The 13,083-nt window shown below is 43.6% G+C and overlaps 1 pseudogene; it reads right to left on the bottom strand.

The window, feature by feature from the left end:
* Positions 1-2,624: 2,624 nt before the first annotated feature.
* On the bottom strand, positions 2,625-7,113 carry LOC147421130 (putative galacturonosyltransferase-like 6 pseudogene; annotated as a pseudogene).
* Between the last annotated feature and the right edge of the window lie 5,970 nt (positions 7,114-13,083).

Below are 13,083 nucleotides of genomic sequence, written 5' to 3'. Positions count from 1 at the left end.
CCTTTTGAAGATGCTAGATGGATGCAAGGCATACAATTAAAGGATAACCTAAGCCTTGTCAATGCTTACAATGCTTCCCAAGAGTAAGCAAATGTACAAAATGTTAAAAATGAACAAAGTTTTTTTGTCTTATAAGACTCTTTTTCTTTATTGTGCACAAAAATGAAGTAGTATGCATGCTTAGATCAAGTTTGCGGAGACGACGTCTCCCAAACACCAAGTAGAGCTTGTCACTCTACTATGGAAGACTGATAGGACTAATGTGAAATAATGCTTGCGGCAGCCTCAGGCTCTCAAGCGCCAAATGGACTAGTCATCCATTGTGGAATGATGTCGTAGGGTAACATAGGGATCCTCTACCCGCTAAGAAAAGGACTCATGAATATTCTTTATCTTCTCTACACCATAGTCGAGGACGACTGTGATTTCAAGAGAGAGGTAATGTCGTAATAATCAATATCTAATTCTCCTAAATGATTTTCTCATATTAAACTGATCATTTAATGTGGGGAAGTGCCACGGGAGAAAAAGCTAGAATATTGGTTAAGCTAGCAGACCGGCCACAGTAGGGATCCAAAGGAGAGAAAATAGGGATCCAAAGGGGCGGCCATCTGCAAAAGAGCCATGTGCAACAATGGGCTAAAAAGACCCTAAGGTTCAGTCCATTAAGACTTCCAAAATGCTAAGGTTCCAAAATTCAAAGGTTGTGTCCAAAGGTCAACCCTAGGGGAAATTGGATGCTTTGTGTGTAACTAAAAAGTCTTTGCATATCCCTACATGGGAGGGGGCGAGCCCTTCTTCTAGGGGATGAGAGAGAAAGTCACACACACACACACACAGGCTCCCTTTACACAAAGGGAATTAGGGACACATGTCAGCTCCCTAGCCCAGATGCCCATAAGGTGTGCCCATTTCCTATTGGATGGCCTTGGAGGTGGACCAATGAGAATTAGGCTAGAGTAAATCTAGTTTAATTAATTTAAAAACACTTATAAAAAGAACCAATGAAAATTAAGTCTCCTGGATGATTATTGGACAGCCCGTGAAGGGGTCCAATAGGAATTGAGCAGCCCAATGGGGTACTTAATTCCTATTGGTCAGAATGGGGAAAGGTCCAATGGGGATTTAATTCATTTAAATCAGTTAAGTTTAATTGATTAAGCTCTCACAAAAGGGGAAAGGGGGACACGTGTCAGAAGGCTATCACTTATGTTGCTTAATAGCCATTGGCTTGACTTGGGGAGGTCCAATGGGGAGCCTGCAAGAGCAATTAGCAAGAGGGCTCGCCCAAGAGAGAGAGAGAGGGGGCTGATTTTTGCAAGGCATTATCACACACACACTCACACAATCTCATGTGTGAAGAAAGAGAAGAATATCTCTACCAAGCTTTAATGGAGAGCTCATCACCTACTCCAAGCTTGTGAGATAGAAGCCTACATCGACACACTCTTGGCTTGTGGATGCAAATCCAACCAAGAGCCAAGCTTCAATGCATGCTCATCTCCTCTACCAAGCTAATTACTAAGCTAAAGCTATGCTAATATGAGTGATTATGTGAGGAGATGTACATCTTTCTCGTAAGATACTCCTTCTTCCTCTCAATCTACTCTCATACCCTGCTAGCTCTCACCATCTTCGAAAGTGTGTGAGGTCTTAGGTTTGAGAACGGGGATAATTAAAGTTGTGTTTACTAAGTGTTTTGTTTAGTGCATGAAGCTTTCATCTTCATTGCACTAGCTAGTCTTGAAGGAACACAAAGAATTGTATTGTACAATGTCTCTCTTGATGGGAGAAACCATAATACAAAGCCTTTTGGAGGGGGGACCGGCTCCATGCAAATCCGGTCCTCAACTGTTGTCAATAGTTTAATTTCTCTCTCTTTTGAAAGTATTGTTGATGCTATCTAACTAGGTGTTATGCTTTTCGTTGCTCTCTCCACCCAAGCACTCTTGTAATTCTCATTAGGAATCTATTCTAATGAAATGCCCACTATGTTCATGCTAATTTTCGCTACACATAAGTTTTTAGGCCATGAAATGTTACACAATTTTGTGTGACTGGATATGTGTATCTATCCACACAAATGGTGTTTATTTAAAGCATGATGGGTATTTATGCTTCTCAATGCTAGTTGAAAGATGTTATGATGGGGAAGATTATGCTAATTGTGTTAATCTTTGTGCATGATAATGGAAATCATGTAGCTTTTTCTCAGTGTAAGCCTACAAGAAGATCATGTTTTATGAGTGTGGTGGCCTGAAGTCCAAAGTGCATTAAGCAGTGAATTTTCCCTTTGCACAAATAACATGGAACTAACGTTTTTGGATCTCGATGAACTTGCTAAAAGCATACTTTCACAAATTGAAGCCAAAGCACACAATGTTTTTTGAAGACGTATGTATTGAAGTAAAGGAGTTTTTGTTGAAGTTTGTTGATACTTGTTTACAAAACAACGAAGTTTACACATGGAGTGTGAAGAAATTTCTTGGGCATGCTCTTAGAGGTTTCTTTAAGGTGGGATCTCCTCCATTTGTGGAGAAGAAACGATGTAAATTTGTTTGTTATATTGTTAAGCTTCAATTGGGGTTGACAAAGTTGATTTTAGGAATACAACTAACATACCCTTTTGATCCATTTCATGTTCAAAACTAGTCACCATGTTTACATTTACACTGGAGATGGAGAGTCACCCTCCACTCCATGTCTATCTCATCAGGGAAAAGTAGGAGAGCGAATTTTTTCTCGCTCTTCTTGTGAGGACTACAAAGTAGTGGAAGGAGAGACGACATTCTTTGGCAAGGGCTTGTTAATCTCCTCTTGAACTTGAGGGGACAACATTGTATTGTTCTCGTGCCTGTGTTGCTTGGGCAATCCTTCACAAGATGGTCTTGACACTCATCATGGAAACAAGCATTTAAAAGGAATTTGAACCTAACTAGTAGTGGAAGAAGCAAGCATCATCATCCTTTGGATGAAGATTTTCACAGGAGCACATTGGAGAAGTCAAGCTCCATAAGAAATTTAAATACCATCTAAAATTGAAGTCTTGTGAAGCCCCACACCTACGATATTGCATAAGAGGGCCAAACAAGAAACTGATTCGCCTTAGTATCACAAAAGAACTTTGGAGACCAACGAAAGAGACATACCACGGAGCTGCGAAACATCCATTGACTCCCTTGTAATAGCTTGTTTTGAGGATGAAGATGCAGAATCTATCTAAACAAGTTTGCAAGTGCCTTCATATCTTTTGATAGCTTTTAAGTCTTTCTATGGAGGATGAGGGACAAAGAAGTAACCTATCACTTCTTGTGTTGGGATTTTTTTGAGTGGCACCTCCTCCACCCTTGAAGACGTGGCATGACTTTGTTTGTTATCTTGTTGAGCTTTCATTCGGCTTGGCCAAATTGTGAGCCTTGTTGATCTAATTCAAATATAGAGAGCCTAGTTGATCTATTTCATGGTAAAAAATAGCCACCACATGTCTTACAATATACCAAAAGACGGTGAACATCCTAAAAATATTGGAGTTTTATGCGTTCGCCGCATGGGAATCCAAACGAAGAGCTTCGTCTTCTACTTAAACACTCTCTCTCCCCTTCGGTCCCTAGGACGGGTCTCACACTCGTATGTTCAGAGTGGGAATTGAACAATATCCTCCATTCCTAGACGAGACAAGACCCTTTTTTTCTTTCGTTTATTAACTTAATTAAGGGATGCTATTGCACAGCGAGGTTTGTTGAAGGACTTTCAAGCAGATAATCGTCGTCCTGTTTCTCGACGAGAAGAGAAGGCAGGAGGACCGAGGGGGTGATGCCTCCTCCATATCAGGTAAGAGGCTTGTCTCCCACCCCAGTCTCTCATGGCGGTCGACATTCTCGATCCTTGGAGAATGCGTGCTTAATACGACCATCTGTCTCATTAATTTCCTTTCAAAGGCCTGTCTGTAAGCACCAAGAGCTCCGCCAGAGTGCGAAGGCAAAGAGAAATTAGCTCAAGGATGGAGGTCCAGAAGCCCTCCAGTCCACAGAGGAGATGGCAGATGTGCCGAGGGAGCTCTCTCTTGCGGCCGAAGGCTCGCCATTGCTGTCAAGATTCAAGGTTTACAAGCCTCTTCCAAGGTATCATACTTATATACACCAAAGACTTGAATGCATTTTCTAGCTGTTGGCATAAGTACATGTGCCACATGGGAACATTCCGGTAGTTAGTGGAGTATTCTAGATTCCAAAGAATATGCCACCATCACGAAATATTCTAGATGCTTGTAGTGCCGGTAGCATCTCCCATACAAGCATCTCGCGCGCTACACCGAGATGCTACAGGCACATTATTGAGAGACTTCTGGCACCTTCGACTAGCTTCATAGCCTAGAAACTTCTAACCAAATATATATAGCTCATTCTATACACATATTTGAATTGAGCAACATTGCCAGTGCCATTGAACAATGCTCACTTCGCATCACCCGCTACGAATGTAAAGATGCTGCCAAGGCATACTTAGCCTGTTTGCTCTTGCACAGGATTATGATAGACGAGAATGCCACCAAAGAGAACTTCATACAAGAAACTTTGACCTGAAAAATAGATATCCATTCCGTATTTATTTCGTCGCACAATTTGATTACTGATGGTATTTTCTGCTCTGAAGACATATATAATAATGGCTTTTACAATCGTGGCCATTTTATTATAGACCTAAACCCAGGCTATTTATAGCTGGTATCAATTGAATGATAGTGTGCAATCAACTACGACATCCGATGTCGGCAAGCTCTTTCAGTATACCTCCAGCTTCAGTATGTAGGTGCATGGATCACATCTTCAACAGATGACCTTATGCAATTGAATGTTAAAATTGTCCACCTACTAATGTAGAGGTGAAGACAGGGGCGTGCCATTCCTACACATATCGTCGCCGGAGGTACATCACACCTACATGGAGATAATGCTGACGCAAACATTGCGAGGTGATAGTCACAGTGTTACGCTCGTAGAATTTACTTTCTTGCATTGAGGAAATGCAAGCACCGGCCCAAGCAAAGGCATTCATCGGGTATGAGCGCCCGCATGATCGACCGTTCGTTGACTATAGCATAGAATGCAAGGTATGTGCATACTAAATCCATGTAGGATTTGCGCCCATCTGCTGCTGAGAGTGCGACTATTCACATGTTCACATAGCCTGGTGTCAACTCTTTTCTCACATATTATTGAGGCAGCAAGTCATAAGGAGCCCATAAACTATCCAGAGGGCAAGCAGTTTGTGCATCTAACCTTATCCATGGCTTGCCTTTTCCACTCCAATGCAAGAGACTGACAGGCCCTGGATGCAATTTTCTACAATGACCTTTCAAATTATCACCCCCAAGCCCATGTTGATTCCACCGAGGCTCGATAGCTTGCACATCCCCTGCAAACACAAGAAGAAAAGGCGGGAGGGAGCCGAGCTCATAGATCCTTATCTCCCTCTGCACCTCCATCCACTCCTCGATAGCTTTTGAGAAACCCCATTTCCTCCACATTTCTAGGTCCATCACCATGACCCCAGTATTGAAGTAACATGGATTTCTTCCCTTGAAAACTCCGGACAATGTCGGATCTGCCCAGAACATGTTGGTGAAATATTGAGAGAAATTAGCATGGCAATACTCTGGTGCACCCAACGGATGCGGCCCTAGGCTTGTTCCCCACAGCTTTACAATGTCGTCAACCACAATGAGATCAGAATCCAAATATATAACCCTCTTTACACATGAAGGCAAGATATCAGCTATATAAGTCCTTGCATAATTCAAAGGCTGCTCCAGTGCCTCCCTTATTGATGTGGAAATCTTGTCTTTCACCAAGCTTTCGTCGAACCGGTACACTTTGAATTTCAAGTAGGGGAATGTCGAGTTGATGATATCACCCAACTCCTTCTCAAGGCCCATTGCAAGGAAATGGAAAACTATGTTTTCAGGGCATGCAGCATGCTTGACCACGGATAAAATGGCTGCGACCGAGCCCCTGATGTAAGTGAGATCCAATGTCATTGCTATATGCACGGCGAAGGAATCACAAAGCTCGAGAGGCCCAAGTGATCCTGGAGTAGAAAGGCACTCTTTACCATTCCGAAAGGCGGGAGCCTCTTGAAAGTGTGGAATGCCAGAGACCCTTGATTTGCTTACTTGTGAAGACACCGACAATAGCTCGCGATACAACAAATCTGACTCTACATCAAACAGAATGTACCTGGTTGCGCCGCCTTGGCATAGTAGAAGAAGCCACAGACCGAGAATGGTGAAGACATTTGCTTTGAGCCCAGCTCGACTCACATTCATGATGAAGGTGAAGAATGTGCCTCCAACTTGAATGCAATCTGAGACTCAAGATGATCAGATTGCAAGCTTGAATGCAATCCAATTTACCTAATTATGAGGTGAAATGGTACTATGGCATGTAATTGAGTTGCGCCAAGATCGCCGGGTCAAATGAATGTAACGTAGACAGGAAAGCACAGAGGTGCTAAAAAATGAATGCAAAGAATCAAGCTGAGGAAAACAACGAAATGAGAGAGTAAGCAAAAAGAGAGAAGTTTGTCAATGCAGGCAACAGGGGAGGGCAATGAAGCACATTGCTCTGCTACAAGGGGTGCATGCAGGGGGGGAAATGGTGAGGGGAGGCATCTTGGAAGGGGAGAGCAAAGAAGAGGGTGACGCAGGGGCTTATAGGGGGGGGCATTGTGAGTGTAGTGAGAGAATGTGGATGTAAGTAGTGATGTGAGTGTGTGTGTGTGTGTGAGAGAGAGAGAGAGTGGCAGTATGGCACTGGAATGGCGCTGGCCTGCCACAGCGTGGAGGAGAGGAGAACGAGCAGGAGAATGGGATGCTTTTTTATTGAGAGATCTCCCGGGACGGGAACGCAGCCAAGAAGTCAATGTGTCATTGATGGCTTGTTGCAGCAGGGCCTAAAGAGAGGGAGGGGGGGGGGGGAGGGGGGGGGAGGGACTGCACCTCCTTCACCCCTTTCTCCATTGTGCCCTTATTATATTGATAATTGGGCTTGTCTGTAGGTGAGAGAGAGAGAGAGAGAGAGAGAACGCGCGCGAGACTGCAAGAGTAGAAATCCAGCTTGTCAGACTCTTGTGCATATAGAGAGAATGCTCCTGTCCTGTGTTAGATATAGCCTCTAGAGAGAGAGAGAGAGTAACTCCAGTTGATGTTGATTACTGCTGTAGACAATATGTAGAGGCTTCATTTTAGAGAGAGAATATAAGAAGAGTAACCCAAGTCGATGTTGATTATCATTCATTATTTCTGCGTCTAGCGACACAGAAAAGTGCGAGAGAGAGAGAGAGAGAGAGAGAGAGAGAGGAGAGGAGTCAGAGGAGGAGAAGCATCTTCCACAAGCCCACGTTGCTTTGTCTTAGTGTTGTAGAGAGAGAATACGTGTGAAGAGAGAGAGAGAGAGAGAGGGAGGGGGCCAAAAGCAATGCTTGCGTGCACATGTAGAAAGAGAAAGATTCATTGCCTCCATGAGAGCCGTAGCCTATGTGTGTGTTCGCGAGAACTAGAGAAGAGAGTCTCTCGAGGAAACAAACTGTATTGATCTGAGAGAATGTATGGGGGGAGAGAGAGAGAGAGAGAAGGGAAGAGAGGGGTTAGAGCCGAGTCGCACCGGGGGGGGAGGGGGGGAATTGGATTTACTACATTTGGTAATTCCTAGAGAGCAGGCATGAAAGTCGAAGCTGGCAGCAAGCGTTGCTATAAGCACTTTGAAAAAGGGGGAAAAGAGGGGGGAGGGGGGGGTTGTTAAAGCTATTTTCCTGGACAACAAGGATGGAGCTTGACTCTCCAAATCCATGGGCAATGAGGATTTGATATGAAGCTTCACTTTTTAGCGAGGTTTTCGTAGGCATGTCAAGCACTGTGTGGGTGCGACCAACTTTTTGCTAGACCTACTAAAGCTGGGGCGGCTCAGCTCTTATTTAGTGGGTGCATGTGAAGGATGTATTAATGAATGTGAAGGATGCTCAACAAATGGACGCTTGGAGCTAAAGGGGCTACCCCATCCTCCCCGTTAAGTGCCGTGGGGTCTTAACCATGGGATCAATTGTCCCAAGTGAAAGGTGAAACAATGATCGCTTTGGACCATCGATCTAGTGAAACTAAACTCGAAATCTCAAGTTTTGATTTTTAAAACCTAATCTCGAGATCTGGAATTTAGTTTTTATCGGCCACAGGGATCCTAATCTCGGGATGCTCTCGCTTCCTTAGCCACGATTTGAACCCTCACCACTAGCTTGAGGGGATGGGGCGTCTGCACTTTCTTGAAATAGATGTGTTTCTCCGTAAAGTTAATCTCGACATAGAAACTAATCTCAGGATCTCAACTTTAGTTTTTGTGGACCCCACCATAAAAACTAAACTCGAGATCCCAAGGTTTATCTATCGACAGACGAGATCTGCGAGCACCCTTGATTTTGCACAAGAGCCCTTGATCCCATGGTTGGGACCGCGTGGCACTTAAAGTTGGGGCTCCCCCATAGACCTTGCAAAGGGCATTCCACTTCGGGGACCTTCATCACTCAAGACCCACATTCTCAACCAAGAAAGTTGGCGCCTAACACATCCGACAAATAACTTGCAATAGTCAGTTTAAAAGGCATATCAACAATGTGGGGGACTCGAGGGTACTGGGATCGTTGGAGCAGTCCTTAGGGAAATAGCAACAGCCAAAGCCAATCCCACCTTCGCTGCAATTTGCAAAAAGCCAAAGCTATGGGGCACTCGAAAAGCTAAGGCCCTCCATTGCTGCCTTAAGAGGGCCTATGGACGAGCTCTCTTAACACACTAACACACACACATTCTCTCTCTCTCTCTCACACACACACACACACACACAAACTTAGTGACAACTGACAAGTGGTTAGCTTGGTGAGGAGAAGCTCACAGGAAAAAGTGTAAAAGTGATTCAAATGACAAGGAAGGCCAGGCCCTCTTTGCAACCCATTATACACTCACAATCTCACTTTACTGTTGAAACATTTTGTCTTGCTTGTGATCAATGTGACGTTGATGCTTCAATCTTTGCATAAATCTCGATTAAGATCACAAAAAAGGCAATAGTAAAATAAAAGTTAAAACAGACCAAAAAAAAACTACTTTTCATCTTATGTTTTCTCCAACGTCTTCTAAGAAGGTGATCACGCGAGCTTAGTTATCGGATACCTATGTTGAAATTGATGCCCCTCTCAATCTTCATCAGGGTCACATGTAGCTTTGTTTTGCAAGAGCTACATGGGAGGGTGGTCCAATGGGAGGGTGGTTGGACCACCCTCCAAACCAAGGAATCACATTTGAAACCGGATGTAGGCAACAATGCCCGTCCATCCGCAAGGTCCCCCTCCATCTCTGAGGGTTAAGATCTAGCTTGCTTAGGGCGTATCTGCACGGGCTTTGTTCGTGTGTGAAACTGCTCTTATCTGTTTATGCCATTGGGGGGCATTTGGGGCTACACTCATCTTTTGCACAATCGCCACCACAGAAAACTGACATTTAGCAGGAAAACTGCTCTGGCCGCCAAAGCAAACAAAATGCATTTGCCGCGACCTTTTCAGCTACCTGGGACCAAATTCCAAAGCCCCTGCTAAAATCTAAAATTTCAAACCCCTTGGAGGCGGCAGTTCACTTTACGATGAAAATGCCATTTTCGAAAATCACTAGAAATAAAAAAAATAGCCATTCCCAGTTAAAATACTAGCAGAAAACATTTCAGGGCCTTTTTTAACCACTAAAATAAGTCAGATACCATTTTCTGCATAAGAGCGCGTTTTCGAGCACGTCACAATGGACCGCCTATCTAGGAAGAGGGATTCTCGTCCACCGGCTACACCGGTTTCCGCGCCAGACCTCCACACATGCCGTAACATTGCCGTCCTCTTCCAGCCGGTCACCCCACTCGGCTTAGTACGGCTTGTGCCTGTCCGTAGCAGACGGTAGACTGTCGGTAACCGGTCAAGGACGAGTTGCAGCCAGCCAGACACAGCTTGGCATGTGACCACGTGGCCTTCCTACTTGTCTCGCACTCCCTTGCAACATTTTTTCCCCAAAGAGGTTCTCCCTCCATTTTCTTTCCATTTGAAAAGCTAGAAAAGTTAGATCGTTTGAGATTCTAATTTCTACCTCCTTTTCCAAGGTGGTGTTCACCTTTGCAAGTTCTTTCTCTTTTTTGTTTTAGCTTTTTTTTCTTTTGCAAAACTCACAATTGTGAGTGGATAGTATTAAGAACATCAGAAATATACACCAACTTGAGGGTCAAAGGATTACAAGTTTTCTGCTTGACAGAGAAACCACAACTACTCCTAGGCTTTACTTATTACAAGATGTCATCATGATATGTATTGTTTTAAACCAGTCCTTTGAGGCTTGTTTGCCACCAATCCTGTGGATCGTCACTCTGCTCTCTTGTATGATTTCACAAAAGCTTGCCACAGTCAGATCCCCCTGAAACACCTGGCGGTTCCTTGCTTGCCAAATATGGTGAAAGAAGTAGTACTTGATTATTTGAGTGCAGACAAGCAGAGCAGGACTTCCCAACCTGTTACTACCAAAGAACAAATCAGTCTTGAAGAACTTAATTTGCCATGTCCTTTGCATCCACTTGCATATTTTCCATCCATGCCACTGAATACTTGGCATCCCATGAAAAGGTGGGCTAGGTCTTCACTAGCTATTTTGCACCCCGAGCAACGATCGGACCCGATTCCTCTTTCTTGTATCTTTACGCCCGTCGGCAAAGCACCCCACATCACTTTTCACAGAAATATCTTTATATATTGAGGCCACCTTGGCTTTGAGATGTTCTCTATGACTCCCTCCCATCGTTTTTCCGTCCAGTGCCTCTTCCATAATTTGTTGAGGGGGCTACACCAATTAGCCTCGTGCATTAATGCATGGTAAATGCCTTTAAACAAGCCTTAGTGAAGAAGGGAGTTAGGAATATATTTGAGGGATGCTAGCCTCAGCACTAAAGGGCACGGAAATTTAATGAGGCCAAGCAATGGGATCAATGGTGGGGGGCCGTGCGCACGAATCTCAAGGATGTTTAAGGACTCAAAAAACCGGTCTCGCGCTCGAGATTTGAACCGGGGTGGGGGCCATGCAAGGCTTGTTTGCTATCCAAGACTCCCATGCGCACATGTTGACCATGATGGGAAACATATGCATGATAAGTAAACGTGCACAGGCTCCCTGCTTGTCCAAGTTCACTTTTCGTGTCCTAGTTTACTTCTGGGTCATCCTACAGTTGCGCGCGTCCCGATCTGTGTGTCCTAGTTTCCCTATTGTGGATCCCACCGCTTGGGCTTAATTTAATTGCCCGTGTCCTTTAGTGTTGAGGGGATGTTGGTGTGCTGCTTGTTTAGGCCAGTGTTAGAAAAGAACCGGGTTCAATGTATTTTAACCAGCTGAAATTGTAAAATCCCGAGCTTGCCTTTAAGAAAACCGGGAAATTTACACAAATTATAGTGTAATTACCGGCAAAAGCTTCAAATTTTGACCTAAAAGCCTGGAGAATTTTGAGTTTGCCCTTATTTTCACTGGTTAGGGGAAATGTATTTTTCTAGCCCTGGTTTGGGCAGATTGAGTCCTGCTCGGTTCTAATATCACTACAACCGATCTTTTTGGTCTTCCTACGATTCTCTAGAATGTATGCATGGCAGTATCCAAATATACTCTTGTCAAATTCGACAATGCAAAAGCCTAGTGACCAACAGGGGGAGAGAGAGAGAGAGAGAGAGAGAGAGAGAGAGAGAGAGAGAGAGAGAGAAAACAAATATATATACCCACCTAAGTAAATTGCCCTGCCTAAACTTTGACAAATAAGTAAATTAAATACCTAAAAACCAAAATAAGTAATGGGATCACACTGGACAACTCACTTGAGATGCCATAACTTTGACACCCTCTCTATTACTCATAGTAGACATAAATGGTGAGATCAAGTCGATGAAGAAGCCACCATGGACACCCCAAAGGTGGCCACCAACTAGGTGCACCTCGGTTTTGCTACCCTCAACTTTTTATCTTACAAGAAATCCATCTTGAGCATTGATTGCCTTATAGAAAATTGAACTATAGACCACACTACATCCAAGAATCCCCCTTCGTGAACTATGAACACATCACGTCATGATAATGAACTTTGAAACACATTATGTCCATAATGTGGCCAACAACAATGGTTGGTGCACTCATCCATAGTGTTTTAGATACGTTTGATTGGTTCCCTGCCAGATGCATGTGCCTTGAACTCCGACCCACTAGTTTAAACACCGGCAACTTGAACTCCAACACAAGGGTCCAAAATACTTATAAGAGCACTGCTTGCCCCTATCTGCCACTCACAAGCCTCTCTCGTCGTGTCACATTCATAACAATTGTTGTCGAACCTCATGGGTACCGAGGCAGCTAACTGAGTACTTGTATTGTCGTCCTTGTTAAGCGACACTCTAGTTGTGAAGTGTATGATTTCCACTCAGTCGCTTATCATCTCCTTTTGGTACAAGCATTCTCACTTCATTGGAAGTTGTTGTTTACCTATTGATAAAGAGTCAGCAGTTTGGCGAACAACGTTGTCATAATAGATGCGGATGTAGTGGATAAAGGCGTCAACCTTGTGAGAATGATAACAATAAGGGAGCAATGCAACCTATTGCAACTTCTCATGACATAGTGGAGGAGACTGTAAACAACGAACTCTCAAAATTTTATTTCTTGTTGGGCGGACGTAAAGTAACACAACAAAGGGAAAAGAAAATTTTCTGTAGAGATGTTTGTGGTTGAGTTCAAATCGTGCCAATATAATACATCTTGGACTTCCACAAAAATGTATCTTGTGGATAAATTCAAATCTTCATCTGAACTGTGTGTTAAGAGTGATTTGAATCTCTCTCTCTCTCTCTCTAACATAGCATTGGCACCACCTTTACAAGTGCAAAAAATCATTTTAAAGTATACAGTTAGCATTACGAATGTATTTTCATGTACAAATGCTAAGGTACTCAAGGGGCTTAAATACAATTGCTGCAAATATAGGA

This window comes from Adiantum capillus-veneris, chromosome 28 (genome assembly GCF_014529385.1).
Source record: "Adiantum capillus-veneris isolate H3 chromosome 28, ASM1452938v2, whole genome shotgun sequence".
Classification (NCBI taxonomy): domain Eukaryota; kingdom Viridiplantae; phylum Streptophyta; class Polypodiopsida; order Polypodiales; family Pteridaceae; genus Adiantum; species Adiantum capillus-veneris.
Note: the sequence above shows the minus strand (reverse complement) of the source record. Positions and strands in the feature narration are given on the sequence as shown.